This window comes from Miscanthus floridulus, chromosome 4 (assembly GCF_019320115.1).
Source record: "Miscanthus floridulus cultivar M001 chromosome 4, ASM1932011v1, whole genome shotgun sequence".
Lineage (NCBI taxonomy): Eukaryota > Viridiplantae > Streptophyta > Magnoliopsida > Poales > Poaceae > Miscanthus > Miscanthus floridulus.
Genome location: NC_089583.1, coordinates 94668606 through 94688098, shown reverse-complemented (window position 1 = coordinate 94688098; position 19493 = coordinate 94668606).

Sequence of the window (19493 nt, the reverse complement as noted above, 5' to 3'; positions counted from 1 at the left end):
TTTACATTTTATCTGTTAAATATCATATCTTACACTTGTTTTGTAGCAACAATTGGGTACATCGGCAAACGTACCAGATGTCCAAGCTTCACAACCAACAAGTGTCGATGCCCCCCAGCCAATCATTGCCGATGCTCAAGCAAAGCGCAAAGCTTCAACAGATACTGAAGCACAGCCAAAACGACAAAGGTCTATGCCGATCCCTACATCTGCCCCAATGTCATCGGTCATCATACCTCAAGAGCCCACCACCGATGAAGTCACAGAGGATATCCCATCGGCAAGCTCAGCCGATCCCCCACACGACATACTCCAGGTTGCTTCCTCCAGTCAAGCACAGGAAATTGCCTTGAAACAGGTAAACCAATCAGCCCATCTGATTTTACAATACTCATACTTACCCCTAACTGATCTCCTTTTCTCTCTCTCAGGAACAAGATTCCCCGAACAGCTTATTTTCCTTTGCCATTGACATTTCTGACGACGATGGAGAGGAGACAAGTTCTTCTCTTGCACTGGGAACAATATCGGCAGAGACTAAATCCAAGTTGGAAACCCTTCTGAACTTGCTACAGCAAGGAACCGCCCAACTGGTAGATGATTCGGACCCCGCAAAGGCAATTTTCAAAACAATTCGTGGCCAGGTCCCTGCCGATGTTGAAGAAATACTCTTCCCAGCAGCTCACTTAGAAAGCCGCCAACTGCAATATCAACGGGCTGCTCAGCGCATTGCCGATAGAGCAGCTCAAGCTCAACTTAAAGAAGAGATGCTACAACTGAAACAAATCGCTGATGAGAAGCACAAGGGCATCGTCAACTTGCAGACTTCGGGTGCTGCACTTAAGCAGAAAATCTTGGATCTATCAGCAAGGAAGGTAGCTCTATTGGCTGAATTGAAAGAAATCGATGCAGCCTTAACTCATGCTCAACAAGAAGAAAGCCAGCTACCCAATGCCGTCAAAGCCCTTCAGCAAGAAAGAGATATCCAAGCCCGCAAAGCTTTAGCCATGAAGAAAAAACTCAAGCCTGTGGAGGGTACTGCCGATGACGATATCAAAGAGATGGAGGAAGCCGACCAGATTCGCCTGCGTGCGATATTAGCTATCCAATCCTTGTTGAACGTGTAATCTTATTTATTGTATCGGCACTTTATGAGACATTGACATCCTTGCATAATTCTAGCCGATAGTACTGTTATCGGCACTTGTACTTTTATGCATCTATCCAGATACTAGGATAATATTTCTTTAAATATTTTCCATTTAACGCTCTGGGAAACACAACCCCTTCGAGGGTTTCTAAAATATATGCATTACCAGGAACAGACTGATTTATCCGATATGGACCTTCCCAATTAGGAGACCACTTTCCAAACTTTGAACTTTTAGTTCCAATCGGTAAAATCAATTTCCAGACCAGGTCTCCATCGGCAAACTCTTTTACTTTCACCTTCTTGTCATACCATCTAGCTACTCTTTTCTTATTTTCTTCGATACTAACTAAAGCCCTTAACCGATGACCCGCCACATCTTCCAACTCATCCTTCATAAGAGTATTATAATCATCGGTTGTCAGCTGATTTTGAGAACGTACTCGTCTAGAGCCAACCTTAATTTCCCAAGGCAATACTGCATCGTGTCCATATACTAACTGATAAGGCGTTACTTTGGTTGCACCATGATATGACATCCGATATGACCACAAGGCTTCATTTAATACTGTATGCCACCTCCTAGGATTTTCTTCAATTTTGCGCTTAATGAGTTTGATGATCCCTTTGTTAGAAGCCTCAGCTTGACCATTAGCTTGAGCATAATATGGAGAAGAATTTAAAATTTTAATTCCCATACCTACAGCAAACTCATCAAATTCTCCTGATGTAAACATAGTACCCTGATCGGTAGTGATAGTCTGAGGAATACCAAATCGGTAAACAATATGCTCTTTCACAAAATCAATCATATTGACCGATGTCACCTTTTTTAAAGGAATTGCCTCAACCCACTTTGTGAAATAATCGGTAGCAACCAGAATAAATTTATGTCCTTTACTCGATGGCGGATAAATCTGACCAATGAGATCAATAGCCCATCCCCGGAACGGCCATGGTTTGATTATAGGATTCATAGCCGATGTAGGCGCTCTTTGAATATTACCAAACTTTTGACACCCCTGGCATCCCTTAAAATATTTAAAACAATCTTCAAGAATAGTCGGCCAATAGTACCCATTCCTTCTGATCATCCATTTCATCTTGAAAGCCGATTGATGTGCCCCACATACTCCTTCATGAATTTCACCCATCAAGCTTTTCGATTCATCATTGCTAACACATCTGAGTAAAACTCCATCTATAGTTCGATAATATAATTCATCATCGAGGAGCACATATTTGGTAGCTTGGAACCTCATACGTCTCTCAACCTTTCTACATGGATCCTTTAAATAATCGACAATCTCTTTCCTCCAGTCATCGGTATCAACTGCCGATGTTAGCACTTCCTGAATAGGCTGATACCCTGAAGCATGCTGAGCTAGTCGATTAGCTTCCTCATTATGCAATCGAGAGATATGTTCAAGACAAAAATCTCTAAATCCTTTCAACAATTGCAAACATCTTTCATAATACAAAATCAAAGCTTCACTTCGGCATTCATAAATTCCAGCCAATTGATTTATAACTAGCATAGAATCACCAAAGATTTCAACAACATCGGCATGTATCTCCTTTAGCAATTCTAACCCTTTTATCAAGGCTTGGTATTCAGCTTGATTGTTTGTCGCTGTAGCAACAATCGGCAATGAAAACTCATACTTCTTTCCTTGAGGTGAAATTAACACAATGCCGATACCTGCTCCTTCACCACATGTGGACCCATCGAAGAAAAGTGTCCAGGGAGCAATCCCCAGAGAGTCCACCGTATTACAATGCTGAGTGACAAAATCAGCCATCACTTGCCCTTTAACTGCCTTAGTTGATTTGTAGCGTAGTTCAAATTCTGATAATGCTAAAATCCATTTGCCGATTCTACCACTTAATATCGGCATCGACAGCATATACTTGACCACATCGTCTTTGCATATGACCGTGCATTCGGTAGATAACAAATAATGCCTTAATTTGACACAAGAAAAGTATAAGCACAGACACAATTTCTCGATAGCCGAATACCTCGTCTCAGCATCCACTAATCTTCTGCTCAAATAATAAATAACACGTTCTTTCCCTTCAAATTCTTGAATAAGAGCTGAGCCGATAACTGTATCATCAGCTAACAAATACAACCTGAAAGGCTTCCCATGTTGAGGTGGAACTAGCACTGGAGGATTTGATAAATATTTCTTAATTTCATCAAGGGCTAATTGCTGTTCAACTCCCCATACAAATTCCTGATCAGCTTTCAATTTAAGTAGTGGGCTGAAAGCCTTGATCTTACCCGACAGATTAGATATGAATCTTCTAATGAAATTAATCTTACCGATCAAAGATTGCAATTCAGTCTTATTGGCAGGAGCAATCACCTTGTTAATTGCATCAATAGACTTCCTACTGATTTCAATGCCCCGTTGATGCACCATAAAACCCAAGAATTGTCCTGCCGATACACCGAATGCACATTTATTAGGATTCATCTTCAATCCATGCTTCCTTGTGCACTCCAGTATCTTTCGCAGATCGGCTAAATGTGCTGTGATATCTCCAGACTTAATCACTACATCATCAATGTAGATCTCCACTAATGTGCCGATGTACTCATGAAAAATAAAGTTCATAGCCCTTTGATAAGTAGCACCGGCATTTTTCAAACCAAACGTCATGACTATCCACTCGAACAACCCCACATGTCCTGGACATCTGAAAGCAGTCTTGGGAATATCTTCCTCAGCCATGAATATTTGATTGTAACCTGCATTACCATCCATGAAGCTGATAATTTGATGTCCAGCCGCAGCATCAATCAACAAATCAGCAATCGGCATTGGATAGCCATCCATCGGTGTGGCTTTGTTGAGATTCCTGAAATCAATACAAACACGAAGTTTTCCATTTTTCTTATAAACAGGAACCACATTAGAGATCCACTCTGCGTATCGACATTGCCGAATAAACTTTGCTTCAATTAATTTAGTTATTTCGGCCTTAATGTCAGGAAGTACATTAGGGTTGCATCGGCGCGCTGGCTGCTGATGTGGCCGAAATCCAGATTTGATGGGTAACCGATGTTCAACTATCGATCGGTCTAATCCAGGCATCTCAGTATAATCCCAAGCAAAACAATCTTTATATTCTTTTAACAAATCTGTTATTCGCTGCTTACACTTGGAATCTAGCTTAGCACTAATAAAAGTAGGTCTTGACCTATCACCATCACCGATATCTACTTCTACTAAATCATCTGCCGATGTGAACCCTTGACCTAATTTTCCATCATCGGCAAACCTATCCATTAAAACTCCTCTTCAGAACCGACTGCTTGGATCGGTGGAATTTCATAATCAGCAACTCTAAGGAACTCTTTTTCCCAAGCTTCTCCTGATATGCATTTAGTTCGCTCATAAGTATCTGATTCTGCCGATGCGATGATATAAGAAGAATCACCAGGGACGACCTCAATCTTATCCCCAATCCACTGTACGAGGCATTGATGCATTGTAGAAGGAACACAACAATTAGCATGAATCCAATCCCTCCCTAGAAGCAGATTATATGCACCCTTGCCGTTGATAACAAAGAACGTTGTTGGCAAGGTTTTGCTGCCGATGGTCAATTCAACGCACACTGCCCCTTTAGCCGGTGACACATTGCCTTCAAAATCTTTCAACATCATATCGGTTTTGGTCAAGTCTTGATCTCCCTTACCAAGTTTCCGATACATCACGTAAGGCATAATATTAATCGCAGCCCCTCCATCAATAAGTACCTTAGACACAGGCTGCCCATCAACTCTGCCCTTCACAAATAAAGCCTTAAGATGCTGTCTCTCGTCATCGGTAGGTTTCTCAAAAACAGCCATCATTGGATCTAGTGTTAGCTGAGCTACTCGATCAGAGAGAACAACTTCTTTCTCATTATCAGATAGTGCCAGAAACTCCATCGGCAACATGAATACCATATTAACATCTGCCGATGGACCCTTATTTTTGTGTTTTACCTACCACTGCTGATGACCAGGCCTTTCATTGGAGGAATTTTCCTCTTGGTATAAATCCTCCTGACGCTCACGTTGCATCCTCCTTCTCTGTGTCTTTGTCAGACCCTCTGGGCACCATCGAGGAAACTTGGTTTTCCAAACCGGCTGATAACAAGTCCTAGTTGGTTCTACACGACGTATATTAGGGTCCCTGTAGAATATTTCCTCATCAGGAACTCTTGCGTTTGCCATTTCCTCAAGCTCCTCTTGATTCCTTGGAAAATATCCAACACGTTTACCAAGCCTCTCATGTACACTAAGTCTGCCCCCCAGCCGATCATGCACTGATGCTCTGCCTCTGATCGGCTCGTTGATAGACAAACCCTGATTACCACGTTGAAGCCTCCTTTCTGAACGATTAACTCTGTAATAACCATTACACTCAGGGCAATTTTCAACAGTTGGCAATTTAATACCTTCTTCCCAGCAATGGATGAAAAACGGACATCTCCAATGATCTTTATGTCGATTCCATTCTTCCTGACGTCTCATTTCTTGCTGTTGCCGATATCGGTCATTACGTTGACGCCAACCCTCCTGCTGCCTTCGATGAGTAATCACAACGCCAGGTCGAGGAGGATTTTTGGAACTACTGCTTTCTCCTAGCAAACCCTTACTCTTTGCATCATCGGTAGTTATCCGATGTTGGGGGTCTACTGACGCGTTTTTCTCAGCAGCCTCTGACGTCAATACCTTGGTCTTTCCTTTGGCATCCAACATATTTGCTGGAAAAGGGTGTTGATCAATTTTCATCGGCTTCTGGGTCTTGGAAGTACCAAACTTAATTCTCCCAGATTCAATAGCCGATTGTAACTGTTGCCTGAATACCTTGCACTCATTTGTACTGTGTGAAGTTGCATTGTGCCATTTGCAGTACAAAATCTTCTTCAACTCTTCTGCCGATGGGATCACATGATTAGGTGACAGCTTAATTTGGCCCTCTTGAAGCAGAAGATCAAATATTCTATCGGCCTTGGTGATATCAAAGGTAAACTTTTCTGGCTCTTTTTGACCAAAGGGACATGATATCGGCTTTTTATTCTTAACCCACTCAGCTAAGCCAATAACTGGTTCTTCATCAGAGTCAGAATCTCCTACTTCTTCAACAAATGATACCTTTTTACTCCAGTTCTTTTTAGGTTCAAAAACCCTAGTATCTTGATCAGAGATCCTTTGCACAAGATGACTGAGGCTTTCAAACTCCTGAGAAGCATATCTGTCCTTAAGATGTGGCAATAACCCTTGGAAAGCCAGATCGGCAAGCTGCCGATCATCCAGCACCAGGCTGTAGCACTTATTTTTTACATCTCGTAGCCTTTGTACAAAGCTCTCTACCGATTCATCATTACGCTGTCTTAATTTTACTAAATCGGTAAGCTTCTTTTCATGGATTCCAGCAAAGAAATACTTATGGAATTGTTTTTCTAGATCAACCCAAGTAATAATAGAATTTGGTGGTAATGAAATGAACCATGTAAATGCTGATCCAGACAAAGATGATGAAAATAATCGAACTCTTAATTCATCTCTGTTAGCTGCCTCTCCACATTGAATAATGAAACGATTGACATGTTCCATTGTTGATGTATCATCTTGCCCAGAGAATTTAGTGAAATCCGGTACCTTGTACCGATTTGGGAGAGGAATTAAATCGTATGCAGGAGGGTATGGAGTTCGATAAGAATAAGTATTGACCTTGGGCTTTATCCCAAACTGATCCTTCACAATTTTTGCTATCTTATCGGCCCAAAAAGCATCAGCCTCCTGCTGACGAACTGGTTGAATTTCTATAGGAGGTGCCTGCTGACATCCCTCCACATACCTTTGTGGCCCACGATCTCCAGCAATCGGCATATTTGCCGTTACTTGTGGTCCATTAGCCTGTTGGAAAGGATTCATCGGCTGGGCTGCCGATGCTTGATTCTGGAAACCAGCTTGCATATGACCTTGTTGAATCCCTGCAACCTGCTGATTTCGCTGAACTGTATGTTGAACAGGTAACTGTCCTGACCAATCATTATTAGAACTCATCGGTACAAAACTTACCGATGGCTGGTAATGTGCTGATATTGTTGGATAATTATAACTGGTTTGAGGCATGAACTGAACCCCAGTTTGACTCATAGCAGGGGCTTTCTGCTGCATCGGCAGTAAGCTCGCCGATGGACTTGAATTGAATGTTTGAACCATAGGCATCTGGAAACCTCCTGGAGTTGGTTGCACAGAAGTAGTTGCGGCATATTGAGGCACTTGAGCCATCGGCGAAATGTCCGATGGTATAGGCGCTCTTCCTACTGAATCAATCACTGGAGGTAATCTAGGATTGAAAGCAGATGACTCTGGAGGCATGCCATATCCCCACCAATTAGTAGGAATCTGGCTATTCTGAGATACAGGGCCTGACATAGCTGATGCCGATAGATCTGTATGAAGCTGAACTCGCCCTCCTGGTAGTACCTGATCTGATTGTATCGGTGTAGATTGAATATTAGGTGAGCCTGCCAATACTGGAGGGGAAGTAACTTCTATACCCACAACGGCCAAAGGAGCCGATGGAGTTTTGACAGATGCCGGCTCTGGTTGATGATAGGCAGGCCCAACGTAATGTGGTGCCGCTTGTCCTTCTTTAAGAGTTCGAACCACAGCATTATGAACAGTGTTGGACAGCACATTGGAATGATTAATCAAAGCATGATTTACTGCAGAATTAACCATCTCTTGAAGTTTACCAGGATTGGAGTCAAAGGTAACCTACCGAGGCAACGGCAAATCTTGCTTCTGGATGACTTGTCCACTCTTGTTCAAGCTAAACGATCTCAGACAAAGCTGCTTGTATTCTTCTACAGCCTTTTCCATAGCCTGCCTCTGTTCTTCCTTGAGATCTTCTTCTGATACTGCGATAATGTTCCCTGAATCGATCTCGGAGTTGAACATATTGATTGATCTGTCCCACCGAGCGTGCCAAAAGATGTGTTGATGCAAAAGTGGATCTGCAAACACAAAGGGCTAATACCCGAATCGATATCCAAAGCGTGCCAGTCGATTTGACCTGCTAATCGACAAGGATGAAGATACGAACACTTTAGTCCTGACAACAGCGATACGCCCGGAAGTCACGGCTAAGAGGTGCTCACGCGGAACTCGAGAATCACCGAAGATCGTACTGAAACGATGCAGCTCGCCGAATCAATGAGAACTCGTAAAAAGGAAAAATATGCAAATTGACGAAGTCGCCGAAAAGTAAGTAGATGCAAATAGGAGTAAAAATTGGTTTTGATATTGATTGATGTTATCTCTATTACATTGCCCCTTACTCCATATTTATACCCTGATCTAAAGAGACACAACCAAACACAACTAGGACACCAATCCCATATCTAAGGAATACGTGACTCTTACATGAATCATACCCTAACAAATATAGAAAAGGAAATCAACTCCTATCTATTTCCCTGTCCGCCTCAATTACGATGGAAACCTCACCGTCCTCTTTTCCATCGGCATACTCCCTATTTCATCGGCAGCAGTCTTCAAGTCTTCCTTCATCGGCATACTCCCTGTTTCATCGGCAGTAGTCTTCAAGCCTCCCTTCATCGGCATACTCCATGTTTCATCGGCAGTAGTCCTCAAGCCTCCCTTCATCGGCATCGACAATAATACCTCCAACCTCATCGGCAACGCCCGAGTCCAAATCAACCTTTCCATCGACCATCACCAGCTATCGGCAACCATCTTTTCAAACTGGCTTTCATCAGCTATCAAAGTATTCAATAACTTTCCCCTTGCCGATTAGTCCACTCCGATTATTTTGACACGTGCAAAAAACGGTGTCAACAGGACTCTTAAAGAGCGACCACAAGGTGCAAGAGTCATTGAAATAAAGTGGGTGTTCCACAACAAGCAAGATGATCAAGGCGTTATAGTGAGGAACAAGGCAAGACTAGTTGCAAAGGGGTTCTCTCAAGTTAAAGGATTGGATTTTGGAGAGACCTTTGCACTGGTTGCAAAACTTAAAGCCATTCGTATCCTCCTTGCATATGTGTCGCATCATAAAATAAAATTATATCAAATGGATGTTAAAAGTGCATTTTTAAATGGCTTCATAAATGAACTAGTCTATGTTGATCAACCTCCCGGGTTTGAAGACCCTAGATATCCTAATCATGTTTATAGGTTGTCCAAGACGCTATATGGGCTTAAGCAAGCCCCAAGAGCTTGGTATAAACGCCTTCAAGATTTCCTTATTGAGAAGGGCTTCACCTTGGGAAGGTCAACACCATACTATTCACCAAGAAGCTTAATGGAGAAATCTTTATTTATCAAGTATATGTTGATAATATCATCTTTGGATCATCAAATAAAGATTATCGCAAAGAGTTTAGTGAATAGATGTCGAAGGAGTTTGAGATGTCTATGATTGGAGAGCTTACATTTTTTCTTGGTTTTCAAGTCAAGCAAATGAGAGAAGAGATTTTTATCTCTCAAGAAAAGTATACCAAGGATCTTCTCAAGAGGTTCAATATGAATGAATGTAAGCCAATCAAGACACCAATGCCATCTAATGGGCATCTCAACCTAGATGAGGGAGATAAAACAGTTGATTAAACTCTCTATCGCTCTATGATTGGTAGCTTGTAATATTTAACCACATCTAGGCCCGACATCATGTTTAGTTTGTGTATGTGTGCTAGATTTCAAGCTAATCCTAAGGAAGCTCATTTAGTAGCCGTTAAAAGAGTCCTTAGGTACCTTAAGCACACACTAAGCATTAGTCTTTGGTATCCCAAAGGAGCTAGATTTCAATTAGTAGGCTATTCCGATTTGGATTGTGCCGGTTACAAAGTTGATAGGAAAAGCACATCCAGAGGGTGCCATTTGCTTGGTAGATCACTTGTGTCTTGGTCCTCTAAGAAGCAAAATAGTGTGGCTTTTGTCCACCACCAAAGCGGAATACATTGCCGCAGATGCTTGTTGTGCATAAATACTTTACATGAAGCAAACTTTGCTAGACTATGGTGTAGTTCTAGAAAAGGTACCTCTTTTGTGTGACAATGAGAGTGCGGTAAAGCTTGCTAATAATCCGGTTCAACACTCTCGTACCAAGCACATAGATATCCACCATCACTTTCTTAGAGATCATGTGGCTAAAAATAATATTTCACTAGAATGTGTAAGGACCGAGGATCAATTGGTAGATATCTTCAATAAACTACTAGATGAGGCGACATTTTGTCGGTTGAGGAATGAGCTCAATGTGCTTGATTTTAGTAACTTCACTAGAAAATAAGCTTATGTTGTCCCTTGCATTGCATTGTAATATACAACATGTTTAATTTTTGGTAATGCATTTAGTGCTTGTCTAACATGGTTAAGATAACCGCCAAAAAGCGTGTGAAGAAGCTTAACCTCGGATCAAACTTGACAAGCAACTAGAATTAATTTCAAGTATTGCATTGCATATGCATGTATGTTGTTTTATCGTTTCCTTTCGATTACCCTTTTACTGCCTATTTTCTTAAAATGAAGTATAGCCTAAGGCAAAATATTTTAAAAAATTTGAGGATTTGAGAGAGGTCACTCACATCAGTCCTAATTGGTGTTTATTTGAGTCTTATTGAAGTTGAGACTTGATTGGGAACAGGTAGCGCGAAGGAACATTGAAGATTTGCTGAAAAAGGGTGACCGGACGCTGCATCGGACTCTGGATTCTAGCGTCTGATCAGTTTATGGGAGGTGAATAGAAGCACAAACGAGTGACTAGATGCTGAAACAGTGTTCATCCTACGTCCGATCAAATGGTGGTCCTACGCTCAGTCAAGCGAAAAAGGTGTACACAAGACCGATCGGACTCTGGCTACATCCGGTCAAGGGTAACCGAACGTGTCCGATCATGACTTGAGGGGATTTGGACCACTCTATAGTTGACCAGACTCTAGGTGGCAGCGTTCGGTCATTGCCACCAAAGCGTTCGTTCAGTAGAAATCGATTGGATCTAGGACTCTTTTCTTTGTCCTTTCCTTATCCATCTCACAGGGGCTGTCATAAATATTTTTTCCTTCACATCCTCACTGCCCGTACCAATCTCACCCATGCCAACATCGCCTGTGCCCTAGCCAAGTCTTCTCCATCGCGCTCGTTCCACGCGCATAAGCCCTAGCCATGCCTCATTGCCGTGTCTCCGCCGTCGCGCCCTGCTTCGCTCTCCCATGCCAGCGTCGCCTACCTAAGGCACATGTCTATGCCCTAGCACTGCCGTGTCAGCAACTCAGCTGTGCGCATGCCCCGCATCCACACTAGAGCCCTAGCTGCCATTCACTGTGACCACTACATTGCTCGACCGCCGCATCATGTCACCAAAACCCAAACCCTAGGCAATTCCTGATGGTTTCCCATGATTCATTCCTCTACTGTTGGGTCATCGCTTCATCGGTTCATCAGGTAGCAAGCCATCACCTCTAATTTCATATTTATTGCTTGCTTCTTAGGGTTTTGTATCTCTAGATGTATATTGTAATTATTCATATATACGATCTATTCTATCGTGCAGTGAGTCAGTGTTTTGGAGGTTGCTTTAGCAGTTATCAGTGAACTCGGGGCTAAGCCAGCGAGTACAGATCGAGGTCAAGCCTTACGAGTGTCAGTGACAATTGATTCTTGTCTATGACAACAGTTTGTTATAGCAATGGCACGTGTCAAGAATGCCAGAGGTGGTCCAGGTGATGAGGATCCGAGGCCTCTACCTCGCTTGACTGCTCAGGAGAAAGGCAAGGCTAAGAAGATCACAACAAAGAAGCAGAAGCTTGTTGATGTGGAGGCTGAGAGAGCAATAGTAGTTGCAACCACCGTAGAGCATGTAGAGAGGGGAGGAGCTCAGAGTGGTGTCCGCATTATAGATTAGTTTTCTCCAGCATAGAGGGCCACCGTCGAGAGGGTTGAGAGTCTTCATGGTAGTCCAGTTGGGACTATCATGCTTGGAGGATGGCATATTGCTATAGATGAGAGTCAGCCTTAGGGGGAGACTGTTGAGCAGCAGGCATAGCCAGCAGAGCAGTCAGAGGGGTACCTAGCCGATAAAGCAGACTCAGGAGGCAAAGTAGGCAGAGAAGATAGAGTAGACAGCTATAGTTACGACGATCTAGTCATACTCATGCTCAGGTGACACCAAGGCCTAAGACACAGAGGAGGGGTTCCCGTTTGTCTCTCAGACCATAGGGTCTGCCTCTAGTGACTCACCTTGACCTGAGGGTAGCCACAGCTAAGTAGGTATAGCAGCTTAGGTTTGTGTAGTTTGAGGACTAGTTTCTGCCAAGGTGGAATGAGTGTGCTTTAGAGGGATTCTATACACCACTGCAGGAGGATTTCTATTAGGCATATCTTAATAGTGGGGTTGCATTCAGATCTCAGAGGGTTTGCTTTATTGAGGCACTTGTAGTAGCAACAGAAGAGTAGATCCATCCTCACCTCTCATATCTACTAGGGTTGACTTATCTACTTGGACAGACTAGCCGATATGTTCCATCATAGGTCCATGAGTTCTACTCTTCACTTTGGATTGACCTGGGGCATAGGTTCATACACTTCGCATTTAGAGGTCATGACTATAGGCTACAGAGCTCAAGGTTTAGAGAGATTCTCAACATTCCAAAGTCACCCATTTGTCTTCATGAGGTTTGCTATGGTCAGACAGAGCCTCCCAAATGCCCTCATGGTGGTCTTGTGCCTCCCACAGATCTAGTCCAACCTTGCTTCATAGAGCCATTCGGCGAGGGGTCGAGAAGGATACCTAGAGATCTTACTCCTATAGCGAGGCTGCTTGATGCTATCATGAGGACTTTGCTCCCGAGGATGGGTTATCGCAAAGGATTGACTCGCTTCTAGTTATGGCTAGTGAACTCTCTGATACAGCAGACGGTTTTTGATATTTGGGATGCCATTCTTTCAGAGATGGAGGACACTCTTGTAGAGGGGTTCAGAGGTCACAGACAGCTGTCTTATGCTCACTGGATCACATTCTTGATCTGTAAGGCAGTTATAGTGAAGTCCCTAGAGACGATGGCCGAGTATACTAGTGCCACTACTGAGTTTCCTCCATACAACATGATCCAGATGCTCTGTCATAGCAGAGCAAGGACACCTAGCTAGCCATGTCATCACCCTAAGGTGCCTGAGACTGTAGCCTAGCAGGATGAAATCATCAGGAGCGTAGCAGCGATAGAGGAGGAGGAGCTAGATGCTCAATAGAAGGGTGTGGTTGAGAGCGACCCTAGTGATAGTTTAGATGATGACTATCAGGCTATTCCTCAGATGCCTCCTCGATGACGTGATAGTGAGGTCGGTGGCTCTAGCTCAGCTCCACGATAGCCACCACAGACAGATCCCGCTCTTCTTGCTATTCTTGAGCAGATGAGGCAGGATCAGGCATGCTAGGCCTAGGAGACTATAGCTGCACTAACATAGGTTCAAGCTAGACATGACGAGTTCCAGAGACAGCAGCAGGCCATACAGTAGTAGCAGCAGGCCATGCAGCAGTAGCAGCTCCTTATGCAGTAGCAGTTACTTGGATTTATGCAGCATGTTGTCACTGCTATTGGGGTTCCTCCACCACTGTCTACACCTTAGCTCAGCCAGCCTGCCACCACTTCAGTGACTCTAGCTTTACAGCCTAGTGGGCTTTAGAGTTAGGGACATGTAGCTACATAGTTTGCTTCACCGATAGAGCAGGCATCCCAGTGGTTTACTTCATCAGTGATAGCCTAGGGTCCGCACTTCACACCTATTGTTACAGGCTTCACTCCAGCTCATAGCTCCTCAGTGCTTGTGACTAACACCTAGTTCCCAGGAGCCTCAGTGCTACTTTTAGTGAGTTGACAGGGCAACCTACACCGCCAGAGCTATGAGTCCCTTCTCCTACCATAGTCGCTCTAGTTACTAGGACTACAGAGACACTCCCATCATCTATTGCATCATCAGAGCCAGCGCCTATAGTAATACCTGTAGACTCATAGGCCATGCCAGTCCTAGAGCAGACCTAGACCGCTTCAGCTTCAGTTCCAGCGATAGAGGGTCAGATAGCTCAGAGCTCTAGATAAGAGGATGATGCTATATAGTTTCAGATCGCTCACCGCACCTCAACGCCCGACTCGTCTGCTCCTGCCCCATCGACCGACCCTTAGGTTTTGGTGCTTGACGCCAAAGGGGAGAGAGATCGAGTATGTTAGATCTAGGGAAGCGATATATCTAGGGGGAGCTTATGATTTATTACTTTTGGCTTTTTATGTGTGATACATTACTATGCATTCATGTTTACTTTCATGCATTGAACTATATACGTGTGATTATGATATCTATGTGATATGTGACATTTGTGCTCTCTACTTTGATCTTTATATATGTCATGTCACTGCATTATGCTCATTTGGTTTGCTTCTATGTTTTACTCTGATTCAAATGAGCTTTATTTCTTGTACTCATGCTTATTTTATATCTATTGAGTACATCATGTTGGCTTGGATCATATAAGCATGTCTAACTTCTTTGCTCTTATTGTCAAAAGCTTATATGAACCAAGCATGTTAAAAACATCATCTCTTTTACATACTTAAGGTTGTATTGTCATCAATCACCAAAAAGGGGGAGATTGAAAGCATCTAGGCTCTTGGGTTTCGGTGATTAATGATAATACGAGATTACTATGACTAATGTGTGTTTTACAGAGGCAATTAAGTTAGGTCATGGTAATGGCAATTGATTGGGCAATCATGGTTGTCATGCCCCTACAATGGAAATCATTTCAGTTTTCAAAGGATGGATGATAAGGTTAAGGATAGACTAGTTCTAAGTGTCGTTTTGTGTTGAAGAGACACTTAGAGTAGTTTAGGACTTTGTTTTTCCTTTGGCCATACTATTTAGGGGGTATGGACTAGTAGCTTGACCTAGGTGAGTCTAGTGGGTTAGATGTGGTGCACATTTGTCAAATCTAGCACTAGGTAGCTCTAGAGTAGCCCTAAGATCAATTAGAGCAAACTTCATTGACATATGATTTTGAGTTGGAAGTGAATAGAGGGTTAAATAACTGATCGGACGTTGGTCTGGTTGTGACCGAACGCTGAAGGGTGAGTCTGGTCAGTTCATTTGATCAACTAGAGCCGTCTAATTGCGATCGGACGCTGAGTGAAAAGTGACCGGACGTTGGGTGCCAGAGTCCGATCAACTCCAGAGAGGTTCTAGAGAGGAAAATTCCTAATTGGACGTGACCGGTCAGTGCTGACCAGATGCTGGTCAGGATCCGGTTACTAACCGGATGCTGAACAGTGAAGTGACTGGACTCTGGATGTCAACATCCGGTCAATATCAGTAAGGTTCTAGAGAGCAGTTTTCATGACCGGACGCGTTCGGTCAGTGCTGACCAGACGTAGGTCTGAGTCTGGTCACAACTTAACGGCTCTGTGGCAGGGATAACTGACCGAAGCGTCCGGTCACCCCGCAGAGTGCTGACTCAACCTCCTAACAGTTTGTTTTGAATGAGGGGGTATAAATACTTCCTCTATTCATCCAAGGAAGTTCTCTTGCATATTTGTTCAGCTAAGAAATACCCTTAGTTGTGCTAAGGAGAGCAAGAACCTAGTGAGGTGATTAAGATTTAAGAATCCAAGATTAATGCCTCATTAGTGCAAAGAGAGTAGTAAGTGTGCATCCACCCTGCTCATTAGGCTTGTTGTGGTCCAGTGAGAGTTCATGCTTGTTACTCTTGGTGATCGCTATCACCTAGATGGCTTTGGGAGTTTGGTGATCATCTGACGGAGCTTATGGATGACCCAACTCAAGTTGTGAGCGGTTGTGGGTGATTCACCATGATGGAGTATCGAAGAATCAGCCTATAGAGAGCACTTGATCCTTGCGTGAATCAAGGGGGAGCTATACTCTTGCGCAGGTGCTCCAACGAGGACTAGTGGGGAGTGGTGACTCTCCGATACCTCGGCAAAACATCATCGAGTTCCTTCTCCTCTCTTTACTTTAAGCATTTGCATTTGAGCAATTCAATTCTTGTCTTTACATTCTTAGAATTGTCATGCTAGAGTAGGATTAGAACCTAGGGTGCTAAACTTTTGTGCGGTAGATCAATAGGAACACAGTCTAGGCACAAGAGGTGAAGTGGGCTAAGTGTAGGGTTTAATTATTGCAAAGAATTTTAGAATTAGCCCAATTCACCCCCCCCCTCTTGGGCATCTTATCCTTTCAGAGCCTTCACGTTAATCCTCACTAAGTCCACTAAAAATATATCAATGCTAGAATTTATCACTGAAATCAGAAACATTTGGTCATAAATTTTGTAAACTTTATTAGTCACCATTGGTAATAATATTCATTGGATATATTCTATTTTCTAAATAATTACCCACCTCTAATATTGTGTAAATGAACATAAGGTCACCCATGAATCTATATTTGAATTATCCACCTATGCCATTGAGATTTATGATCTAGAGTAAATTTAAATTTGAATATATTTACCTACCTACTATTATGATGGATAATATAGGTAACCCCTTACTTTTGCATGTAAGTTATCTCTTCTGCCATTATTAAAAGAACCTAAAATATTCCTTCAAATCTACATTAAATTATCAAATCTTTTGCTAATATTGACATATTAATACTGACTAAAGCAAACATATATGTTGTGTCATTATGCAAATTAACTACACATTCATGCACGAGGGATAACTATATATTTGTTGTTTCAGTAATCATAAAAAATAATTCCTCAACATTTCATAACTATCCTTAACAGTTCATATACCAATGATACTAACAAATTCTTTAAAATTATAAATAATACTGACATATAATTTATATATGTTATTACTTTAGTTATATTGATACATTTTAACTAACATGATTGATATATTGTTGGTACAAATTAATGCACACAGAATAATCCGCAAGTGCATGGATATTATATCGATGTAGCACTTTACCGAAAGTACCCAGTTTTATATCGAACTCGAGAAAACATGTGTGAGAATAACCAAATCTAACGTAACCCAACTTCACAATCAAGGCTAGATAATAGGAGCGTAGAGGAGACTGCTAAGGTCTTCTAAGTCTAACTTCGGTAAGCTTTATCTTCTATTGTTCAATTCTGGGGATATTACTAGAGAAAACACAGGCAAGGTATGTTTCCTATAGTAACAAAGTCCTGCTAGACCTACTAACGGAAGGTAGACTATAAATGATTCAATGAGGCTATAAAAGTCACCCTCGCGAGCTACCACCAATCCGGAAAATAGGATACATCCACGAGTAATCGAGTCTAAGCACCACGCTTATACTAAGAATACTACTTTAACCTAGGAGCTACAAGGATTAAAGTACTTAAAAGGGAGTCGCAAATCTGAAGAACAATATGAACAAGATGCTTACTTGAATTAGAAGTTGATTACCAAAGAAATCTCAGAACCAAGCTCAAGAAGAACTTGATTCCGCCAGGGTACAAGCCATAGAGTGAGCACCGACAGGTCAGGACTCCTCCAAACTCTTCTCTCTCACTCTATCTCTCTATCTCTAATACAAGACTAGATCCTATTGAGGACTAATCTTTTCTTGATTGCTAGCTCCGATCTTGGTGGAAATATGGATTAGGGTTTCTGGTCCTCAGGCTCTCATGATCAAATGCAAGGATTCCCTGGAGCATGGGGGTGCTGGCAGGTATATATAGGTCAGAGCGTCAATCCTGAGCCCTCGGATCAAACTGACTTGAATAAACAGCGGAGATACAATCCTTAAGGCGGTGGAGAACTGACATAGCAACGGGGGGCTAACATGGGGGCCCACAGGCTAGCCGGCCTACAGGTGGGGTCGACCAGCCCCACATGTTAGGGGCACAGGCTTCGCTTCGATGGAGAGCCTCCTGGAGTCTTTTAGAGTCTTCTCACGCTGTTTACGCAGCGTAATTCTATAATTTCCTTTGACAAATAGGTCCTTCTTGGCAGTTTTCTGATTAAATCCTGCTGACAACACAGATTCACCAAAACTCGTAGAATTTGTCAGTTAAAACCCCTAAGTCTATGTTAGTGATCTATTTTAGCCATTTATATAAGTTATATTGACGGTTTGTGATGAATGTTAACTACCATCAACACATACCCATATTGATAGTATAACCATTACTACACCTATAATTTTTTGACAAGAAGATTCAAACATCTTGAGTGGGAAGGTTAACATAGACCAAAGGTAGCAATGTCTTCTTGGCCATTTATATTCTTTTGGAGCAAATAGTAACTATAAGGCTTAAATATTAATACCCTATTGACGTTAGCATAGCTACCCAAGGTAGATCTCCCTTCATGATCTACCACTGATATTAAATAGCATGGTGCATGTTTTACATGACTGCTTAAGTCATCATAGTACTTAGGAGTGCATTCTATGACGTAAAGTTCTTATCTTAAAAGGTACAAAAGATGTTTTAGTAAAAGGTAAAAGATACAATAAGCACAAGAGTTTTTTCAACTTAATCTGAGGATTAATTTTTTTAATAACAAACAATAAGACTAACTTTAAAAACACAATTTAGATTCATGACGTCATAGGATATGGGGTGCAATAAGATCTACCATTGTTTAAGCTAATGTCTCAACTAAATACAAAATTGAAAATGCAAAGAGGTAGGATTCAAATGGGAAAATAACTATGGATATGGATGAACAATATATAGATCTATAATTGGTAAGTTTATCACAACTAGAGTATTTGTGTATACCTATTGTGTTAGAAAATGAATAAGGAGAAAAATGTATAATTCAATATAAGTGATTTTTATTAGTTAGAAGTGCTAAACAATACTCTCTCCCATCGATCCAATTTATACACACACAAGCACATTAGTATTCAAACTTTATTTTTTAAACAATGATATGTCCAATAATTTTTACCTACTATAAAATAGTCTTGATGCGATTAGATTTGTAATGAAATACTATCCAATAATCATAAACAATACAATATAAAACAAATAAATGATCAAAGTTTAACTGTGTCATGTCAATCTGTGCCTTATAAACTGGACCGAAGGGAGAAACTACTACTCTCTTCATCTTTTTATATGTCGTATTAGCTGTGTGCTAAGCCAAACATGTGTATCTTTTATCATCGGTTTAAAAAAACTATATAGGTTCATGACATAAGATTTATGTTTTAATTTAGATTCACTATGAAAAATGATTTCACAATGTATAATTCATACGCTGCGAAACTATAACATTTTTTTAGAATGAATGGTTAAAGATAGTAATGTTT